The sequence below is a fragment of the Kogia breviceps genome, chromosome 11 (genome assembly GCF_026419965.1).
Source record: "Kogia breviceps isolate mKogBre1 chromosome 11, mKogBre1 haplotype 1, whole genome shotgun sequence".
NCBI lineage: Eukaryota > Metazoa > Chordata > Mammalia > Artiodactyla > Physeteridae > Kogia > Kogia breviceps.
Genome location: NC_081320.1, coordinates 37,151,267 through 37,165,458, shown reverse-complemented (window position 1 = coordinate 37,165,458; position 14,192 = coordinate 37,151,267). Strand labels below are relative to the sequence as shown.

Sequence of the window (14,192 nt, the reverse complement as noted above, 5' to 3'; positions counted from 1 at the left end):
GAATGGGAATATTTTTATATTTCACTGAAAAATACACTGACTACTAGAATACGAAATCTAGCAGGAACTTAGGGAAAAAATTACAAAATCTAAAGCCAATTACTTAATATTTCTTATTACCTAAACAGCATGACATTAAAAGAAAACTGCACCTGCATTTTAATTACCAATCTCACATTAATGAAGTTCTCAAAAAATGAAACAAAACAAAAAATGCTTCGAACTGCAAATGAAAAGTCTGCAAGGCTCAGATTAAAATGTGGAATGTTTCAGATGAAAGTAATAAAAATACAATTGGTTTTGTTCTTTATTGAATGGAATCAAAAGTTTTGACATTTCTTTGAAGCTTGGAACTACTAAATTTCATTTCTCTGAATGTTTCTACCTATCTTTCTTAGTGGTGCAAGTGTCTTAAGTAGCATATGAAGTCAGTCTCTACCAAGTATTTCTGTCTGTTACCATTTTGATAAAACAAAAACAATTCTTCATTAACTTAACCGTATATGTATTTTTGCTATAACACTTAACACATGAACAGACATCTATTATTTTTCCACTATAACAAAAGAGTACAATAGTTTTCTTCTAACTATCTGTATTGTATTTAAAAAAGGTTAACATTTAAAAACAAAGAACCATTATTTTCTTTGAAATCATTAAGCTTCTTGCACATCTTAAGCTTCCTTCTTCTGCCTGCGTTCTTCTGCCAATTTATTCAGAAATTTCTTTAATTTCTGATAATGAGGAAGGCTGCTGCAATGAGTATTCTTTGCAACTTCTTCATTTGTATAAAAGAGTGAACACAGCTTACAGTAAAACCCTGTTTTAGGTATCACATAGTCTATACCAACAGGAACATTGGGCTGATATGGTCCAATTCTATACTCATCTGGGATTGTATAGTCCTCCTTGTTTTCATCACTTTGGCCATCTGCGTTTTCACTTGTATCTTTGTTGGGATCATCAGCGTTCTCAGCAGATTCAGCACCTGGTTCTGTATTTTCCTCATTTTTAATTCCATTTTCCAACGCTGCTTCGTTTTCTTGGTCAAGTTCCTCGATCTTGTCCACCTTTTTAAGCTTTTTCTTCGCAGTTGCTGAAGCACTCGCATTTGCATCTTTTTTCACAACTTTGTCAGAAGGTTCCTTTTTCCCATCAGATGCCACATCCCCTAAATTAGCAAGATCTGTCTCATCTCCCACTGAACTGCCACTTTCTAGCAGTGCTGCTGCTTCTTCTTCATCTACAAGTAGCTCATCTTCAGATTCAAGAAGCATGTTAGGTTCTTGTTCTGCCTGGTCATCCTTTGTATCTTTTTCACCATCTTCTCCTGATTTCTCTTCTTGTTCTTTACCTTCGGTTGTACTTTCAGTCTTCTGGGAACCATCAGTTTTGGATTTCTTATCACTTGGAGATTCTTTGCCATCTGGAGAGTAAGATCTTTTCCGGGACGTATCTTTTTTCAGTAAGTCAATGCCTCTGTTGGGAATCCTGAGTACCAATTTTTTGTATTTTTCAGACAGGTCAACTTTTACACATCTCCCTTGAAACCAAAGAGCCTTTTTCAAACAGTGGTCAACCATTGCCATTGCATCTTCTCTGGTCTCCATCTCAATAAAGGCCTGACTTTTCATCCTCATCAGTATATAATTCTTAATCTTCCCATAAGGCTCAGCAAGCTTGAGGACAGCACTGTCAGAATAGCCAGAATGAGGTAAATTGCTGAGATGTATCACACGTCCAAGCTCTTGTTTTTGATCAAACTTCTGGTCTGGCTTCCCTTCAGGTTTCTTTATTCTTTTATACTTCTGGGACAAATGAACTCTCACTGGCTTGCCAAATACTAATGCTGGTGTGGTTGTATAATAATCCACTGCAGCCTGAGCATCTTCTGTGGTTGCCATTTCAATAAATGCCTCATTAATTTTATTTAGAATCAGATGATTTGAAATAACTCCAAATGGTTCCACCAGCTGTAATAGTTGATATCTCAATTTCTTCCCTCGCTGGAAATCCATGATGTGAACAACTCGGCTAGTTTCCACTCTGCCCTTTTGCATGTGTCTTGGTCCTTGCAGGTTTCCATTTCCAGCACCCAGATTTCCTCTTGGTCCAACTGCTGGTCCCCCAAGATGAAATGAGGGAGGCGGAGGTCCCAGAATTCCTGGTGCTGGGTTTGTAGACTGCTGCAACATGAATGGATCACCCATTGTGTGTCCTGTATCATTGTCAGGATTCCATTCTGGGTAGATTTCAAGAAGAAGCTGGCATCGACGACTGTGACTTGCTCCATTGATATGTTGACTCCACTCCTTATTAGAATGAACTGGCAAATCACATATAGAGCACAGATGGGGATAACCCTTCGGTAAGAGTCCATGGAAGTCTTCAATATTGCTACTTGGAGGAGCGCCCCTCTTTTTCTCAAAGAGAGATCTCTCTTGTAAGGGGCCAGGACCACGTCCCATTCTCTCATACTCACTGTCAAATTTATGATAGTTATGCGAGGTCTCACCAAAAAAAGAATCATCCCTACACCTTTCTCCATCTCTTAATCTGTCATCTTCATAATCCATTCTCTCATAATAACCAGATTCTTGAGAACGACTTCCATGGTCATAATCAAGCACTGGGTTGAGACTAGGACCACGATCATCAAAACTATCTCTTCTAAAGTGCCTTTTTTCTTCCCAATCGTCCCTAGGTACTCTGTATGGTGGCTCCCGTGTAGCAGATCTGCCATCTCTACCATAACTCAATGTAGGGCCTTCTTCAGTTCTCCTCCTTTTAAGCTGTAGAAGGATTTGGGGCAAGTTCTCAGGAGTAATCTTGTCCTCTGGATAACGACTCAGTTCATCTAAGTCTCTAGCAGACAGACCAAAGCTGGCCAAAATGTTACTGGCCTGGTCTGCATCTCCACGGTGTTGAGAAGACAAAGGGAGCGGACCTCTACTTCCAATGTTAAATATAGACTGCAAATTATGGGAAGAAGTACTAGCAGAAGACAGTGCACTATGAGCTCCTTGTTGATTCAATGAAGAACTCATTCCAAGATTCATTAAACTAGCAAGGCGTGCAGTACCCTGGTTCATCCTTCCAAGAGATGCTGGCATACTTAAAGACTGGGTAGCAGCAGCAAGAAGGCCTATTCCTGCTGCAGACAGGTCACGCCCATGACCCTGCGAGTCCCTACCGAGAGATGACTGCTGGAATGACTTGGACATTGTAGAACTATCTCTTGTCTAGTTTATAGATTTAAAAAAATTTTTTTAGAAGATGGCCAAAAAGAAAGCTCAAACTAGAAAACTAGGTTAACTTTGCTTCAAAAAATGGTAACGCCAAGAAAAAGGATCAATAAGGACTGTAGAATCTTCTTCAAGCTGAGAACCAGCAGACAACTCTTAAGGAGAGGGAGAGGGAAAAGAGGCACCTCTCTCCAAGCGAGCGGGACGCTGAGACTCCCCCATGACTCTTTTTGAATTATGGTTTTCTCAGGGTATATGCCCAGTAGTGGGATTGCTGGGTCGTATGGTAGTTCTATTTGTAGTTTTTTAAGGAACCTCCATACTGTTCTCCATAGTGGCTGTATCAACTTACATTCCCACCAGCAGTGCAAGAGGGTTCCCTTTTCTCCACACCCTCTCCAGCATTTATTGTTTCTAGAGTTTTTGATGATGGCCAATCTGACCGGTGTGAGATGATATCTCATTGTAGTTTTGATTTGCATTTCTCTAATGATTAATGATGTTGAGCATTCTTTCATGTGTTTGTTAGCAATCTCTATATCTTCTTTGGAGAAATGTCTATTTAGTTCTTCTGCCCATTTTTGGATTGGGTTGTTTGTTTTTTTTGTTCTTGAGCTGCCTGAGTTGCTTATAAATTTTGGATATTAATCCTTTGTCAGTTGCTTCATTTGCAAATATTTTCTCCCATTCTGAGGGTTGTCTTTTGGTCTTGTTTATAGTATCTTTTGCTGTGCAAAAGCTTTTAAGTGTTATTAGGTCCCATTTGTTTATTTTTGTTTTGATTTCCATTTCTCTAGGAGATGGGTCAAAAAGGAACTTGCTGTGATTTATGTCATAGAGTGTTCGGCCTATGTTTTCCTCAAGAGTTTGATAGTGTCTGGCCTTACATTTAGGTCTTTAACCCATTTTGAGTTTATTTTTGTGTGTGGTGTTAGGGAGTGTTCTAATTTCATACTTCTACATGTAGCTGTCCAGTTTTCCCAGCACCACTTATTGAAGAGGCTCTCTTTTCTCCACTGTATATCCTTCCCTCCTTTATCAAAGATAAGGTGACCATATGTGTGTGGGTTTATCTCTGGGCTTTTTATCCTGTTCCATTGATCTATATTTCTGTTTTTGTGCCAGTACCATACTGTCTTGATTACTGTAGACTTGTAGTAGAGTCTGAAGTCAGGGAGCCTAATTCCTCCAGCTCCATTTTTCGTTCTCAAGATTGCTTTGGCTATTCGGGGTCTTTTGTGTTTCCAAGCAAATTGTGAAATTTTTTGTTCTAGTTCTGTAAAAAATGCCAGTGGTAATTTGATAGGGATAGCATTGAATCTGTAGATTGCTTTGAGTAGTAGAATCATTTTCACAATGTTGATTCTTCCAATCCAAGAACATGGTATATTTCTCCACCTATTTGTATCATCTTTAATTTCTTTCATCAGTGTCTTATAGTTTTCTGCATACAAGTCTTTTGTCTCCTTAGTTAGGTTTATTCCTAGATATTTTATTCTTTTTGTTGCAATGGTAAATGGGAGTGTTTTCTTAATTTCACTCTCAGATTTTTCATCATTAGTGTATAAGAATGCCAGAGACTTCTGTGCATTAATTTTGTATCCTGCAACTTTACCAAATTCATTGATTAGCTCTAGTAGTTTTCTGGTAGCATCCTTAGGATTCTCTATGTATAGTATCATGTCATCTGCAAACAGTGACAGCTTTACTTCTTCTTTTGCTATTTGAATTCCTTTTATTTCTTTTTCTTCTCTGATTGCTGTGGCTAGAACTTCCAAAACTATGATGAATAAGAGTGGTGAGAGTGGGCAACCTTGTCTTGTTCCTGATCTTAGCGGAAATGGTTTCAGTTTTTCACCATTGAGAACAATGCTGGCTGTGGGTTTGTCATATATGGCCTTTATTATGTTGAGGAAAGTTCCCTCTAGGCCTACTTTCTGCAGGGGTTTTATCATAAAAGAGTGTTGAATTTTGTCAATAGCTTTCTCTGCATCTATTGAGATGATCATATGGTTTTTCTCCTTCAGTTTGTTGATATGGTGTATCACGTTGATTGATTTGCGTATATTGAAGAATCCTTGCATTCCTGGAACAAACCCCACTTGATCATGGTGTATGATCCTTTTAATGTGCTGTTGGATTCTGTTTGCTAATATTTTGTGGAGGATTTTTGCATCTATGTTCATCAGTGATATTGGCCTGTAGTTTTCTTTCTTTGTGACGCCTTTGTCTGGTTTTGGTATCAGGGTGATGGTGGCCTCGTAGAATGAGTTTGGGAGTGTTCCTCCCTCTGCTATCTTTTGGAAGAGTTTGAGAAGGATAGGTGTTAGCTCTTCTCTAAATGTTTGATAGAATTCGCCTGTGAAGCCATCTGGTCCTGGGCTTTTGTTTGTTGGAAGATTTTGAATCACAGTTTCAATTTCAGTGCTTGTGATTGGTCTGTTCATATTTTCTCTTTCTTCCTGGTTCAGTCTCGGCAGGTTGTGCATTTCTAAGAATTTGTCCATTTCTTCCAGGTTGTCCATTTTATTGCCATACAGTTGCTTGTAGTAATCTCTAATAATCTTTTGTATTTCTGCAGAGTCAGTTGTTACTTCTCCTTTTTCATTTCTAATTCTATTGATTTGAGTCTTCTCCCTTTTTTTCTTGATGAGTCTGGCTAATGGTTTATCAATTTTATTTATCTTTTCAAAGAACCAGCTTTTAGTTTTATTGATCTTTGCTATTGTTTCCTTCATTTCTTTTTCATTTATTTCTGATCTGATCTTTATGATTTCTTTCTTTCTGCTAAATTTGGGGTTTTTTTGTTCTTCCTTCTCTAATTGATTTAGGTGCAAAGTTAGGTTGTTTATTCGAGATGTTTCCTGTTTCTTAAGGTATGATTCTATTGCTATAAACTTGTCTCTTAGAACTGCTTTTGCTGTATCCCATAGGTTTTGGGTCGTCGTTTCTCCATTGTCGTTTGTTTCTAAGTATTTTTTGATTTCCTCTTTGATTTCTTCAGTGATCACTTCATTATTAAGTAGTGTATTGTTTAGCCTCCATGTGTTTGTATTTTTTACATATCTTTTCCTGTAATTGATATCTAGTCTCATAGCATTGTGGTCAGAAAAGATACTTGATACGATTTCAATTTTCTTAAATTTGCCAAGGCTAGATTTGTGGCCCAATATATGATCGATCCTGGAGAATGTTCCATGAGCACTTGAGAAAAAATGTGTATTCTGTTGTTTTTGGATGGAATGTCTTATAAATATCAATTAAGTCCATCTTGTGTAATGTATCATTTAAAGCTTGTGTTTCCTTATTTATTTTCATTTTGGATGATCTGTCCATTGGTGACAGTGGGGTGTTAAAGTCACCTACTATAATTGTGTTACTGTCGATTTCCCCTTTTAAGGCTGTTATTATTTAGCTTATGAATTGAAATGCTCCTATGTTGGGTGCATAAATATTTACAATTGTTATATCTTCGTCATGGATTGATCCCTTGATCATTATGTAGTGTCCTTCTTTGTCTCTTGTAATAGTTTTTATTTTAAAGTCTATTTTGTCTGATATGAGAATTGCTACTCCAGCTTTCTTCTGATTTCCATTTGCATGGAATATCTTTTTCCATCCCCTTACTTTCAGTCTGTAAGTGTCCCTAGGTTTGAAGTGGGTCTCTTGTAGACAGCATATATATGGGTCTTGTTTTGTATCCATTCAGCCAGTCTGTGTCTTTTGGTGGAAGCATTTAATCCATTTACATTTAAGGTAATTATCGATATGTATGTTCCTATTATCATTTACTTAATTGTTTCGGGTTGTTCTTGTAGGTCTTTTCCTTCTCTTGTGTTTCTTGCTTAGAGAAGTTCCTTTAGCATTTGTTGTAAAGCTGGTTTGGTGGTGCTGAACTCTCTCAGCTTTTGCTTGTCTGTAAAGGTTTTAATTTCTCCATCAAATCTGAATGAGATCCTTGCTGGGTAGAGTAATCTTGGTTGTAGGATTTTTTCCTTCATCACTTTAAATATGTCCTGCCACTCCCTTCTGGCTTGTAGAGTTTCTGCTGAAAGATCAGATGTTAACCTTATGGGGATTCCCTTGTGTGTTATTTGTTTTTTTTCCCTTGCTGCTTTTAATATGTTTTCTTTGTATTTAATTTTTGACAGTTTGATTATTATGTGTCTTGGCGTGTTTATCCTTGGGTTTATCCTGTATGGGACTCTCTGTGCTTCCTGGACTTGATTGACTATTTCCTTTCCTATATTAGGGAAGTTTTCAACTATAATCCTTCAAATATTTTCTCAGTCCCTTTCTTTTTCTCTTCTTCTTCTGGGACCCCTATAATTCGAATGTTGGTGCATTTAGTGTTGTCCCAGAGGTCTCTGAGAATGTCCTCAGTTCTTTTCATTCTTTTTTCTTTCTTCTGCTCTGCAGTAGTTATTTCCACTATTTTATCTTCCAGGTCACTTATCCGTCCTTCTGCCTCAGTTATTCTGCTACTGATCCCATCTAGAGTATTTTTCATTTCATTTATTGTGTTGCTCATTGTTACTTGCTTCCTCTTTATTTTTTCTAGGTCCTTGTTAACTGTTTCTTGCAATTTGTCTATTCTATTTCTAAGATTTTGAATCACCTTTACTATCATTATTCTGAATTCTTTTTCAGGTAGACTGGCTATTACCTCTTCATTTGTTAGGTCTGGTGTGTTTTTATCTTGCTCCTTCATCTGCTGTGTGTTTTTCTGTCTTCTCATTTTGCTTATCTTACTGTATTTGGGGTCTCCTTTTTGCAGGCTGCAGGTTCGTAGTTCCCTCTGTCTTTGGTGGCTGTCCCCAGTGGCTGAGGTTGGTTCAGTGGGTTGAGTAGGTTTCCTGGTTGGGGGGACTAGTGCCTCTGTGGATGAGGCTGGATCCCGTCTCCCTGGTGGGCAGGTCCACGTCTGGTGGCGTGTATGGAGATGTTGGTAGCCTTATTATGATTTTAGGCAGCCTCTCTGCTAATGGATGGGGCTGCAGACCTGTCTTGCTCTTTGTTGGGCATAGGGTGTCCAGCACTGTTCGTTGCTGGTCCTTGAGTGAAGCTGGGTCTTGGTGTTGAGATGGAGATCTCTGGGAGATTTTCGCCATTTGATATTCCGTGGAGCTGGGAGGTCTCTTGTGGACCAGTGTCCTGAGGTTGGTACTCCCACCTCAGAGACACAACCTTGACACCTGACTGGAGTGCCAAGAGCCTTTAATCCACACGGCTCAAAATAAAAGGGAGAAAAAATAGAAAGGAAAGAAAAGAAAGAAGGAAGGAAGGAAGAAGGAAGGGAGGGAAGAAAGGCAGGAAGAAAGGAAGGGAGGGAGGAAGAAAGGAAGGGAGGAAGGAAGGAGGGAAGGAGGAAAGAAAGGAGGCAAGAAAGGAAGAAAGAAAGGGAGAAGACAAAATAAAGTAGGATAAAATATAGTTATTAAAATAAAATTAATTATTAAGAGGAAAAATTTCTATTAAAGAAAAAAATAAAACCAAACAAACAAAAAAAAAAACCGGGTCGGTCTAATCCTAGGACAGATGGTGAAAACAAAGCTATACAGACAAAATCTCACACAGCAGCACACACATACACACTCACAAAAAGAAAAAAGGGGAAAATAATAGTGTATCTTGCTCCCAAAGTCCTCCTCCTCAACTTGTGATATTTCGCTGTCTATTCAGGTTTTCCACAGATGCAGGGCACTTCAATTTGACTGTGGAGCTTTAATCCTCTGCTTCTGAGGCTGCTGGGAGAGACCTCCCCTCTCTTCTGTGTTCACACAGCTCCTGGGGTTCAGCTTTGGACTTGGCCCTGCCTCTGCGTGTAGGTCGTCTGAGGGCGTCTGCCCTTCGCTCAGACAGGACGGGGTTAAAGAAGCAGCTGATTCGGGGGCTCTGGCACAGGCCAGGGGGGAGGGAGGGGCACGGATGAGGGGCGAGCCTGCAACATCAGAGGCCGTCGTGACGCTGCACTTGCCTGAGGTGCACCGTGCGTTTTCCCTGGGAAGCTGTCCCTGGATCCCGGGACCCCGGCAGTGGTGGGCTGCACACCTCCCGGGAGGGGCGGTGTGAAGAGTGACCTGTGCTCGCACACGGGCCTCTTGGTGGTGGCAGTAGCAACCCTAGCGTCCCACACCCGTCTCTGTTGTCCGTGCCGACAGCCGCAGCTCGCACCCGTTTCTGGAACTCCTTTACACGGTGCCCGTAATCCCCTCTCCTCGCACCCCAGGAAGTGAAGAGGCAAGAAAAAGTCTCTTTCATGAAGGATTTATCTGTAGTATGCAATGCTATAGATAAATCCTTCATGAAAGAGACTTTTTCTTGAAGGGTCCATCGATGTAGCACACTTCATTGTTGTCTTATTTTAAGAAATTGCCTCAGCTACCCCAGCCTTAGCAGCCACCACCCAGATCAGTTAGCAGCCATGGACATAGAGGCAAGACCCTCCACCAGGAAAAAGATTGTGACTCAGTGAAGGCTCAGATGATGGTTAGCATTTTTTAGCAATAAAATATTTTTAATTAAAAAAAGTCTCTTGTCTCTTCAGTAGCTCCGTGCCCGTTTCTGGAGCTCCTTTAAGCGGCGCACTTAAAGCCCTCTCCTTGCGCAGCAGGAGGCAGAGGGAAGAAAAGGTCTCTTGCCTCTTCCGCAGCTCCAGACTTCAAATGGACTCCCTCCCGGCCAGCTGTGGTGCACTAACCCCTTCAGGCTGTTTTCACTCTGCCAACTCCAGACCTTTCCCTGGGATCCCACTGAAGCCCGAGGCTCAGCTCCCAGCCCCACCCACCCAGGGGGGTGAGCAAACAAGCCTCTCAGGCTGCTGAGTGCTGATCGGCACTGATCCTCTCTGTGAATCTCTCCGCTTTGCCCTCCGCACCCTGTTGCTGCGCTCTCCTCCACAGCTCCGAAGTTTCCCCCTCTGCCACCCGCAGTCTCCGCCCACGAAGGGGCTTCTAGTGTGTGGAAACCTTTCCTCCTTCACGGCTCCCTCCCACTGGTGCAGGTCCCGTCCCTATTCTTTTGTCTCTGTTTATTCTTTTTTCTTTTGACCTACTCAGGTACGTGTGGAGTTTCTTGCCTTTTGGGAGGTCTCAGGTTTTCTGCCAGAGTTCGGTGCGTGTTCTATAGGAGAAGTTCCACGTGTAGATGTATTTCTGATGTATCTGTGAGGAGGAAAGTGATCCCCGCGTCTTACTTTTTTTTTTTTTTGCGGTATGCGGGCCTCTCACTGTTGTGGCCTCTCCCGTTGCGGAGCACAGGCTCCGGACGCACAGGCCCAGCGGCCATGGCTCATAGGCTTAGTTGCTCCGCGGCATGTGGGATCTTCCCGGACCAGGGCACAAACCCGTGTCTCCTGCATCGGCAGGAGGATTCTCAACCACTGCGCCACCAGGGAAGCCCCCCCGCGTCTTACTTTTCTGCCATGTTCTCGCTCCCCTGAAGACACTCTTCTAAATCAAAACCAGTTCTCTTAACTTGCTGTTTCCTTCTTGGGTCACATTATGAACTCTTTCCGTGGCCACAGGGCATGTGTACTTTTAATTTCAGGGACTGCTGATATTCCAGGATGTGGCCATCGATTTCTCTCAAGAGGAGTGAGAAAGCCTGGGCCATGATCAGGGAGAATTGTACAGGGATGTGATATGAGAGAAGTATAGGAACCTGCTCTCGTTGGGTGAGGATACCTTCCTTCCAGAATTCCTTATCCAACCAGAGGGATTAGAGTCCTTCATTTGCAGAATGTCTCCTGAAATCTTCTGCTTCCTACAATAGGGTTTCAGATTGCAACGTTTCAGGACAGATTGGGAGTTTGTGGGTATAATTCATCTTCTTTTAAAATTGCAGCCTCCATTTTAATATACTTTGGAACTGCTTGGGATGTGTCTATATGAACTGAGTACTATTGCTTCTGTTAGAATCCTTACAATATTTTATTGTCTTTTTATCTGTAACAATTTTCCATGGATTCTTTGGGATTAAGGTATATTAGAAGAGAGACTGCGATTCTGGGACTTTCCTGGTGATGCAGTGGTTAAGAATCTGCCTGCCAAGGCAGGGGACATGGGTTCGAGCCCTGGTCCGGGAAGAGCCCACATGCCGTGGAGCAGCTAAGCCCATACGCCACAGCTACTGGGCCTGCAGGCCACAACTACTGAAGCCCACATGCCTAGAGCCAGTGCTCCACAACAAGCGCAACAAGAGAATCCACCGCAAAGTGAAACCCGTGCACCACAACAAGGAGTAGCCCCCACTCGTTGCAACTAGAGAAAGGCTGCACATAGCAAAAAAGACACAACGCAGACAAAAATTAATTAATTAATTAATTAATTTTAAAAAGTACTAAATCCTTCTATACAACTTCTCTGGGAAGAACAGAGAGGTGGCGTGGGAGAGTGAGAAAGACAAGTATTTAGGGCACATCTCTCATGCAGGTGCTCTGCTGGCTCAGGTAGATTTATCCCCACTTTACAAAGGAGGAATTTCAGAGAGGTTTAGTAATTTTCCCAAAGCCAAAAACAGCTCTTCAATGACAGAACCAAATTATGAACCAAGTCTGTTACCTTCAAAGCCTAAGTCGTCATCACAACAAAACTCAACTAATATCTACATTTATCCAACTACATTGCAACCTGGGGAGTTCTTGGCACAATCCTGAATAAGGGTGAGAAAGAAAGAAACAGCATTGTTCCTACAGGCAACCGAAATTTTTGGAGCAGCTGCTGGATGCCTGGCCGTTTTGGGGGTTCAGCAGTGATCAAGACAGGAAGAGTCCTGCTTTCAGGAACCATGTAGTGGGGAGGAGAGATGGGTGCAACTTGGGTGAGGGATTTCACCTTGCTGGACCTCTGTTTGCCCATCTGGAAAATGGGATGGGTGTTCCTCATTTTCTGGGATTGTCCAGCCCTCACATTCTCTGATTCCATAAGAAGCATTTCTTTTCCTGTTTCTGTAAAATTCATTCAGGCCATGAGCTGTGATGAGTGTGGTTAGCTGCTCCCCAAATCACTCTGTTCCCACCGTTTTCCTGTGATCAGGTCTTTCCCGAAACATGACTCACAATCAATCCAGTCACAGAACCTAAGTGGCACCCAGCAGAAAACTTCCAACCCTGACTTCTCAGGAGCTCTGCGGCCTACCTGCCAGGTAAATTTAACTCACCTGGCACAAGGTGGCCATCCCTGGTTTCACATCAACATGATCGCAGGCACAAACCTCCTTGTTTTTCCATTTTGTCTTTCAGTTACTTGTTGAAACAACTGCACAAATATGCCTAGGATATAAATTCAGGCATCTTCTGGCCCCAGTGCCTACCAATAAATGATTTTCTGCCACTTGAATGATAAAGATAGAACATTTTATCATTCTGCTACCCTTACTATTTGTCATTTTTGTTGATATTTCTATTGAATGCATCTTGCAATATTTTAGCAATGGAACATTTATTTACATTGTTCCAGACCCAGGCTTTAGTGGTAAAGCTTTCGTTTTTATATTTCTATTGGGTTTCCTTTAAAAATTATTATCTTATCTAACTGGATTAAGTCAATTCTATAAGCGTTTATCTTAGGATATTGCTGAAATTAATACCTAGAGGGCAGGCGTACAAGGTGATTGGACTTGAGAAACTCTATTAGCACAATTAAGTATAAATATTACCTATATGTAAACCAAAGTACATGCCGAGTGAGACTCTCTGACTCTTTTTTACTGTCTGCCCCTCAAGTCTGTGACAAACGGAATATTTCTTGCCATCTCAGTAAACAAAGGACGTCACAGTCATCAGCACTTGCAGCCCTCCAATGTGAGCTGGCAGGCCCAGAGGAACTCACGATATGCAAATACAGAATACTGGCCCCAGAGAGCTGAGGTGCATATCAAAGGAAGGATTTCAGTGAGCCCAGACTCTGGCATCTTCCCATACAAAGAAAAGCGCTGCATTCCTCACCTTGGGAGAGCTGGTTTTTCTTAGTTAACAATCACCTTTGGATGTTCCCCATTACCAACGCCAGTCCCTTGCCCTGTCCCCTCCCCATGGTACTTTAGCTCAGGGAGGAAGGAGCGCAGAGGGGCTCTGCTGGCCTGCAAGCCTCGGGAGGAGTTTTCGGCCGCAGCCGGAACCTGCACCTCCCTTGCCCAGTTTCCTCTCAGGACGCTCAGGCCGAGCCCCTCCCCACGCCACCAAGGCCCTGCGAGCCAGGCCGAGGGCAGGGGCGAGAGGAGGGACCAACGTTTCCCACAACCAGACACTGGGGGCAGCTCTTTCTGCACAGCAGCGGCGGGTGGCAGCGAAACCCTGCCCCACAGAAACTGGTCTTGTGCGGCAGCCCGGGCAGGGGACCAGGCCGAGAGTTTGCGCCCACTTGCCCGGCCTGGTGTCCCCAAGACGGTCACGACTTCATCCACCAGGGCCCCTTCAGAGCCGGCAGCCTCAGTGAGGTCGCACTCCCTGCGGGCTCCGGGGCAGTTACCTGACACCAGAGGGAAGAGACCCCGAGCAGCGAGTTCCAGCTCTGCGGAAACGCGGGCTCCGTTCTGGGCGTAGGGTTGGGGTCCCTCTGACCTGAGGCCTTCCGGGAGGGAGAGGGGTGCTCCGGGCAGGAGCAACCAGGACTGCAGGGCACCATCAAGGGTAGTGGAGGTGCGGCCTGGCCTGGGGTCTCGCCCAATGTGGCAGAAATTTTGCTCATGGCCATTTTGACTGGTGTGGGCTGGTAGGTTTTTGTAATTTGGATTTGCATGTTTTTAATAATTCCTAATGTTCAGCATTTTCCATACCTTTATCTTTTTTATTCAACATAAAAGGAAAAAGTGGGAGTACAATATACCTCTTGAAATTGTCTTCTCGGAAGCTTGTCCTCTTTGGAATTTCTTGGTCGATTTTCGACCCCAGGATTTTTTTTTGAGGGGAGGTGTCATTTACAGGCCTGCAGTGATTATGAATATTTA

The 14,192-nt window shown here is 42.6% G+C and overlaps 1 pseudogene; it reads right to left on the bottom strand.

The window, feature by feature from the left end:
* Nucleotides 1-289: 289 nt before the first annotated feature.
* On the bottom strand, nt 290-3,460 carry LOC131765441 (matrin-3 pseudogene; annotated as a pseudogene).
* Between the last annotated feature and the right edge of the window lie 10,732 nt (nt 3,461-14,192).